The following is an 8,980-nucleotide window of genomic DNA, read 5'->3' as shown; positions in this document are numbered from 1 at the left end:
CTGGAATCACCCACGACACTTGTTAAGCAAAACTCTAAGTGCGGAGGCTACAACCTTGCGTAGCATGGGATCAAATTTATATCGCGCGCTCTAAGGGGTGGCCTCCCCTCTCGGTCCCAACCGGAAACACCCATGCCCCCGGACCAGGTGGCCTGCCTACCGGCTACAACCGGTATCTTCCACCATGGCCTCTCTGTACGGTGTGTGCTTGAAAGGGGTTGACGACTTACTGAACCGTACCCTACCTGCGGCAGGGACAAGTGGTAGTACAAAACAAGTATGGGGGTTACTGGAACAAGACTCGATCTACGGTCGACTCAGGAGGTTTATAAATTCCCTGCATGACATGTATAACAAATATATTTCAACCAACAAAATCACCACTCAATATACCTTACCATGCCATACCGGACATAACCGTCCCGATGAAGACCGGCGATAAGCTCACGCCTACCCAAGGCAGAGGCTTTTCCGGATTTCTTTCCGGCATGCATGCAAGGCACATGAGGATGATTACCATCACAAGTATATTCATTTCCAACAGCAAGGAAATCACTAATATGCATTCATGCAAATGATCATATCACATGAAATAACAAGTTCTCCGATATAAGGTGGTGTTATAAACGTGTCAACTAACACACCAAAAATATTATTCCGGGGTTCAGAATGCTTGCCTTAAAGGTGTGGAGAGGTGGGGTGTTCTCCAAAACTTTTGAAAGTTTTCTTCCTTTCTCCAAAAATCCTATTTTCAAAAATATGCAAATAACACATATTTCAAAAACAGTACAAAAAAGTTGTTCGCAAAATTTTCAAATAAATCTTAAAATAAACTAGACAGAATTTGAGAGATGTAGGAAAAAGAATCAATTCATTTGGAGTTATATTCAAAGAGTTATAGATAGTCAAAGTTCTGGTCAAATCTGTTATTTAAATAAAACAGAAAAGAAAACGCTTCGAACGGGATTACGCTTTCGCACAGAGAAGGCATACTTGAGCCTTTACGCCTCCACTTATCCAGCGTGGCTGGCGCGTGAGTCACTGACAGTGGGCCCGGGGACCCACTGGTCAGGTTTGACTAGTTGACTTCCCTCCTCTTCCTTTGCCCCGAGAGGAGGCGGAACTCCGGCGATGCTCGCCGGCGAACGGCGGCACCGTTCGGGAAATGGAGGTCACCTGCGGGCTCAGGGGATCGAGGCGGCCACTCCTGTAGTCGTTATGGTCTCGGGGGTGGACGGAGCTGCCGACGGCGAGCTTCGCGGCGGACGGAGGCCGTAGGGCGAAGTGATTTTTCTCCCGCGGTGAGCCCTGATCAAAATCGAGCAGGGGAACTGGTTCACGGGAGTAAGAGGAAGCTCTTGGTGAAGAGAACAGAGAGGGGGAGGGCCTGGTGGCGTTGGAAGGGCTGGGGCAATGGCGGCGGCTGCGGTTGCCGGAGATGAGGAAGGATGCCTCCTCGGGTCGAATGCAAGCTAGGGGAGTGCCATTGGGGTGGCCTGAGGTTGCCTGCGTGCTCGGGGGAGTTCGGGGACCTCTTTTTATAGCACGACGAGGTCGGTTCCGCGGCGGTGGATGAGGATGCCGGCGAACCGCCTCTCTGTAGCTTGCAGGGCGACGTGGAGGCGACGAGAGCTAGCCGATGAGCGAGGAGATAAGTTCGTGCGGCTCCCAGGGGCAGGTGGCGAGCCGGGGTGGCTTGGGCGGCGCTGCCCATGGCGGTGGCGGATGCGGCCGCGGGCATGCCGCCAAGCGGCTCTGACGGCGGTGCTACAGGGCACCAGGGCCTGCTTGGCGTGTTGCGGTGAGAGGGAGAGTGCGTGGCGCGGCTCTCTGGTGCGGGAAAAACTAGGGGCACGACGTGGCGACTCGGGCGTGGCACGTGCAAAACGCGCGCTCTGCTCGCGGCCAGAGCACGCACTGAACGTGCTCGACGAAATGCTAAAGCATGCTAGAGGTCGCGGTTGAGGCTGGGAAGAAACAGGGCTAGGTTAGGGTTAGTTAGAGGGTGAATGGACATGGTGGCTAGGTCAGGTGGCCAAGTTCACAATGTACACTTGAATCCATGCCAAATCTGGCTATGCACACAGGGTGTTTGTCAAAATGCCAAGGGCATCTAGGCAATACTTGGCATGGCCAAAATCTCCAGATCAAGGTCTCCTTAGATGCAAGAGAGAGTGGTGAGGTCATTTGGACAAAAGGAGAAACTTGCTAGTGCAAGTTTTGCTGAACTTCAATTCTGGACAGGAGATAGATGGCATCATTTCATGAACTAAAAATGATCCAATAAGTGCATGCTCCTGGACTTAGGGGTTTGGTAGGGAGGATCATAAGCAGGAGAAAGCACAAGGTCATTGGAGCAAAAATAAATAGGGTTGTAGTAGAAATCACAAGGCTGGACCAGAATGGAAAAGAGGTTGATTCACTCAAAATTTTCAAAGAACAGCACTAGGTTTTTGCATAATGTTGAATCATATGCTACTACCAACATCCCATAATTTTGGTGGAGGCCAGAAAGAAATATTTAAATGGCTTGTAGTGCAAAGTTGCACTCTGGACCAGAGAAGAAAAATTGAGTGCAGAGCTCAAAATATTACATGAATAAAAGATATTTTTGTATAAAAGTGATTTGAAAACATCACATGACATCTCCAAATTTTGGTTGGAAGTTTAGGTGAATTTATCAAATGGTTGTAGTTCAATTATGGCCATATAACCTTGAAAAACCATTTTTTCAAGAAGATAGAGATCAAGCAAATTAATTATGTAATTAGTCATACTGGTAAAAGAAAAGTTTTTTCTTGAGAGGTTAAACAAGTCCAATAACATATTTGAAAGGTTTTCCCTTTAGGGAACAACTCAATGATAATAAGAAAGGAAATGTTTCAAAAAAAATCAAAAGGGAGTCCAAAAAAAATCAAAGTTTTAATTCCTGGCAAAAATTTTAATTTAATAAAAGAAGGCCAAAATTTTGGGGTGTCACAACACTACCCCCCTTAAGAAAAATCTCGTCCTCGAGATTTGTTAAAAGCTGTTTTAAGAAAAAGTATAAGCAGTAAAAATGTGGCTACAGTGAGAGGGTAATAAGTGGTGAAAAACCACAGTGTGAAAACTGGTGCTGCGTGGAAAAATGTACGGTTCGGGACAAAAACGTGAGATTTCTACGTCGGACACAGTAAATTTAGAATAAATTCTAAATCTTATAATACGCTGGTCGTACCCGAGAGCACAGTGCTCTCTCTGGCCGACAGGTGGACCCGGGGCCCACTGTCAGCCTCTTCTTCTCCCTCTGGTTCTCTCTTCTTCCTCTCTCCCGCGCGCTTTCACCACTGGCGACGCCTAGCGCGTAGGGCATCTAGGCCGTACCACGGTAGTGCGCGGCGTGCTAGCTGCCGGTGCAGCGTGCACTCACCTCGCGGGCCACCGCGCTGTCGGCACTGCTCGCGGATTCGTCTCCAAACACCGGCGATCGGCAACGAGCGGCGTTGGTGGACTTCGCCCACCGTACACCGAGCTCGAGCTATAAAACGGCTGGGGTGCCCCTCTCTTGTTCCTCGCACCTGGCCTCATTTCTCCTCCTCCTTCTTCCTCCATTACTGCTTACAAAAGCTCAGGTTAGGCTCTAATGGCGGAGGCGATGCCGGACTGGTTTGCGATCCTGATATGCGGAGGGCTGGCGACACTGCTGGGGCTCTCCGTGCTCCTGTGCGCGATGATCCTCGACGATCGTCGCGACACTGCTGCTCGGGTGTTGGCTCTCTGCGGTGGTGGTGATCACGAGGAGTAGATGGGGTGTGCTGGGTGCTAACTGTTGTTAGGGGTGATTAGCTGGATGTAACACCGTTGCAAAGTTTTGCAAACAGTGTATGTGTTCGAATGATTATGTTTGTGAGTCTGCTGCCGTGGTGCTGTGTGAAATTAATTAATCCACGTCGTGAGAAGGTGCAGATGTAGCAACTCAGGAAAAAGAAATCTCACTCCAGGATTTTGCGAGGGAAAAACAGTTAATTTAAAGGAGCATAAACCACAACAAAAACTACACACATTAGTAGAAACCAAATAATTGACTCGTCGTACAAACTCAGGGTATCACGCATAAGTCACACACATAAATAAATGTTGCAATAATGAACACCGCAGCAACGTCTAAAATGGAAACGGTAACTGGACGGGGTCCCTAGAAAACGTCTCTGGTACTGGGATACACTCCTCTTCTATCGGGGAAAGTGGATTGACCAGTCTATGCACATGTCTCTCCTGGTCGGGCCTTAGTGCTCTGCCGATGGCGATCTGAGGATTTAAATCTGCGAGGCTCTGGAGATAACCCATCACACGTTGGGTTAAACGCTCTTGAGCGATGACGTACTGGACAAGGTTGGCCAGGACTGGGTCTCTCTCAATGCGTCCACCGGGAAAAGATGTCACCCCTCCGGGTGCTGCATGGCTCGGGAAGTAATAATACCCTCGTTCGCTGGCATAGGGTACCGCGAATCGAAGGCGAGTAAGCACTTCGTATGCAACAGCTTCTATGGCCATATGTGAGGTTGGCATAGATTTCCCCACAAAGGAGACCTCCGTTGGATCTTGGTTTGAGTTTACGGGAGGGATGTGTACTGCTGCCCAATATCTCGAGGTGGAAGGGGTAATTCTCGATTTGAACAGCTCGTACTGGGGTGGCTGGGTAGCGCCCATGGTACTGCAGGTAAAATCCCGCAATATCTTGACAAAACTACCCGGGGTTGCATCTAGGGTTCTCAGATAAATGCTGGGGGTCGACATGGCAAGAAATGGTTGTGAGGGTGGTGCACAAGGTGAGAGGTGCTTGGCAAGGTCACGCGGTGGCCTTTTTATAGCACCGGAGCTGGGTCATTTCTACCGAAGTGAATGGTAAAGAAAATTTTCAGCTCTGTTCCAAGGGTCGGGGTCAAGCCACAGATTCACACATTTCACTATAGTGATGTGTTACTGTTGGGTTGACGGGGTGATTTTTGGTAACTGTGTCCGGGATAGAAATCTTATACTGCATACTGGCGTATCCAGGCAAGGCTACTATTAAAACAGAGGTACGACAACATGCGGCATTTAATTACAAGGCCACACGATTACAAAGCGAGGGTACACTGGGACTCGATACGACTCGGGTGACTTAGTCTACCTCGTTTACATCCAAGCGGGTGTGCCTTGAGGCTCCTCCACGGGTCTCGTCGTCGGAATTAGCTGGAGTGGGTTGAGGGGCTGCAGGCTCGGGGTAGCGACGAGGACCATCTCGGGGATTGTTGGCCACAATCCTGTTGGAGTGTGCTCCCAATATGCGACGAAGCACCTCTGGGGTTATCGCAGCACCTTGGCCGATGGCTGGGGCAGGCCTCAGGTACTCGATCGGGTGTCCAAATAGCACGACTAGGTTGTCGGCGTTGGGCTCGTTCTCTTCTCTCGCCGGGGCTCGACGAACCAGCTCTCCACGAGCTGTGATTAGATCAATAGTGATTTGATCGCACAGTTCCTCTAGTGCACTTACATAGCGCACTAGGTGCAACAATTCAGGATCTGTCTCGTGATCTCCGTTGGCAACTTGGGGTGGTCTACCATACCCTTCACGTCTGGGGTAGTAGTGGAACGAGCGACAGTTAACTCTGGGCGACAAGTGCCGGAGATGAACTATAGCTTCTCGAGCAGCTAGTTGGATGGCTTGTGGCTCAAAGGAAGTCGTTCTTCCGGTGAACCTGTAGGGGCGTTCGGGTGCTAGACCCCTACCCTAGATGTGCACAGTGGCCCAGAATTGACGGTTCTCACCGCTCATGGGTCCTTGGTACACAACATATTCTGGGGGCTCTTCTAACGCATAGGCACGATGGGTGAGGTTTGCGAGTATGGTCACAAAGCTTCCAAGGTTGGTTGCTGTGGTCTCATTGTGCACGATAGGGCCAGGCATTGTGGCTTGGTTTGGGTAGAGGTTGTGCTGGGCTGTGTTGGGGCTAGCGTGCCCCTCTTTAAAGGAAAAGGGGACGGAGTCTTCCTTCGCACGTTTGCGAGAAAGCACTATTTAGGATTCGATCACTGGCGCATGAGCGACAGGTTAGGTTGATAGGTTGGGCACCGACTGCCAAAAGGTGCTGGGTTACTGTGTGGCTATCTTGCACGAGAAGCTTGGCTGAGGTTTGGTTATGGTTTGGTGGGTTGGTTTGCCTAAGTTTATAGACCCGGCTAAGATAGGATTAGCCAATGGTCAGCCTGGCTACGATACCAAGTCTGTTACGACCGGGTTTTCCGGGTATAAATTTCCGGAAAAATGGCCGTCGTGCTCACCAGCCCCAGGATTACTGTTAGCTGATGAGGCACCAACTTGATACAGAAATTCCAAGCAAAAATACAAAATATGTAGTACAAGACCATTCTGGCCTGTGAGTACAACAATTGGGTTTCTAGTGGTTGATGGCGGAAGCGGTTTGTGGGTCGTCACTGTCTATGGGACTCCATTTCCCACAAGAACAGCTGACCAGGTTAACTCCTATCTTCACGAGGCTGCTATCATCGTTGCTTAGGTTCCAGGGCTGTCATCGCGTCGCTCCTCTCCGTGCAAGAAAATCTGGCCAAGACAATAGCCAGGGACAAGCCAGTGAGTACTTTGAATGTACTCGCAAACATTAAGAACACAGGTATAATATAATTAATAATCATGCACTGAAAAATTCCATGGTCACATCGTCAGTCATAAATAAAACATCTTTTATGAATGCAAGCAGGTTATTTTCATGCAACATGAATAAGCAGTAATAGAGTGGGAATAAAATGCCGCAGTCGGGCGTCTGAGCGACACCACATAAAGGGCTTTAAAAGAAATGCCACAGTCGGGCATCTGAGCGACACCACATAAAGGGCTTTAAAAGAAATGCCATAGTCGGGCGTCTGAGCGACACCACATAAAGGGCTTTAAAAGAAATGCCACAGTCGGGCGTCTGAGCGACACCACATAAAGGGCTTTAAAAGAAATAACACAGTCGGGCGTCTGAGCGACACCACAAAAAGGGCTTTAAAAGAAATGCCACAGTCGGGCGTCTGAGCGACACCACATAAAGGGCTTTAAAAGAAATGCCACAGGGGGGCGTCTGAGTGACACGACAAAAAGGGCTTTAAAAAAAATGCCACAGTCGGGCGTCTGAGCGACACCACATAAAGGGCTTTAAAGGAAATGCCACAGTCGGGCGTCTGAGCGACACCACATAAAGGGCTTATAAGATAAATAATCACAATGAATATCTAGGAGGTAGAACCGTCCCAGGGATACTCAATAATACAAATAATGCAACGGGTTAGTCCATCAAAAAATAATAATCATGGTCCTCACAAGTAACTAGTCGGTATCCAAGTTTGATTTAACAATATCTCCTCCGAAGACCGACACTAAGACCAACACTTGATCCATCCCAGACTGTAATCCTTAACCATGGACACGGCTATTCGAATAGGTTTTAATCTCTGCAGAGAATGTACTCTTTACCCACGAGTAACGGATTCCTTTAGTCCATCGGGACTAATTCTGTCTACGGCCTTTTAGTTGAAAACACGCCTAACTTGCACACACCAGCTTAACTCATCGGTGTCTGGAATCACCCACGACACTTGTTAAGCAAAACTCTAAGTGGGGAGGCTACAACCTCGCGTAGCATGGGATAAAATTTATATCGCGCGCTCTAAGGGGTGGCCTCCCCTCTCGGTCCCAACCGGAAACACCCATGCCCTCGGACCAGGTGGCCTGCCTACCGGCTACAACCGGTATCTTCCACCATGGCCTCTCTGTACGGTGTGTGCTTGAAAGGGGTTGACGACTTACTGAACCGTACCCTACTTGCGGCAGGGACAAGTGGTAGTACAAAACAAGTATGGGGTTTACTGGAACAAGACTCGATCTACGGTCGACTCAGGAGGTTTATAAATTCCCTGCATGACATGTATAACAAATATATTTCAACCAACAAAATCACCACTCAATATACCTTACCATGCCATACCGGACATAACCGTCCCGATGAAGACCGGCGATAAGCTCACACCTACCCAAGGCAGAGGCTTTTCCGGATTTCTTTCCGGCATGCATGCAAGGCACATGAGGATGATTACCATCACAAGTATATTCATTTCCAACAGCAAGGAAATCACTAATATGCATTCATGCAAATGATCATATCACATGAAACAACAAGTTCTCCTATATAAGGTGGTGTTATAAACGTGTCAACTAACACACCAAAAATATTATTCCGGGGTTCAGAATGCTTGCCTTAAAGGTGTGGAGAGGTGGGGTGTTCTCCAAAACTTTTGAAAGTTTTCTTCCTTTCTCCAAAAATCCTATTTTCAAAAATATGCAAATAACACATATTTCAAAAACAGTACAAAAAAGTTGTTCGCAAAATTTTCAAATAAATCTTAAAATAAACTAGACAGAATTTGAGAGATGTAGGAAAAAGAATCGATTCATTTGGAGTTATATTCAAAGAGTTATAGATAGTCAAAGTTCTGGTCAAATCTGTTATTTAAATAAAACAGAAAAGAAAACGCTTCGAACGGGATTACGCTTTCGCACAGAGAAGGCGTACTTGAGCCTTTACGCCTCCACTTATCCAGCGTGGCTGGCGCGTGAGTCACTGACAGTGGGCCCGGGGACCCACTGGTCAGGTTTGACTAGTTGACTTTCCTGCTCTTCCTTTGCCCCGAGAGGAGGCGGAACTCCGGCGATGCTCGCCGGCGAACGGCCGCACCGTTCGGGAAACGGAGGTCACCTGCGGGCTTAGGGGATCTAGGCGGCCACTCCGGTAGTCGTTATGGTCTCGGGGGTGGACGGAGCTGCCGGCGGCGAGCTTCGCGACGGACGGAGGCCGTCGGGCAAAGTGATTTTTCTCCCGCGGTGAGCCCTGATCAAAATTGAGCAGGGGAACTGGTTCACGGGAGTAAGAGGAAGCTCTTGGTGAAGAGAACAGAGAGGGGG

Source organism: Triticum urartu, chromosome 2A (genome assembly GCF_056163025.1).
Source record: "Triticum urartu cultivar PI428250 chromosome 2A, HENAU_Tu73, whole genome shotgun sequence".
NCBI lineage: Eukaryota > Viridiplantae > Streptophyta > Magnoliopsida > Poales > Poaceae > Triticum > Triticum urartu.
Note: the sequence above shows the minus strand (reverse complement) of the source record.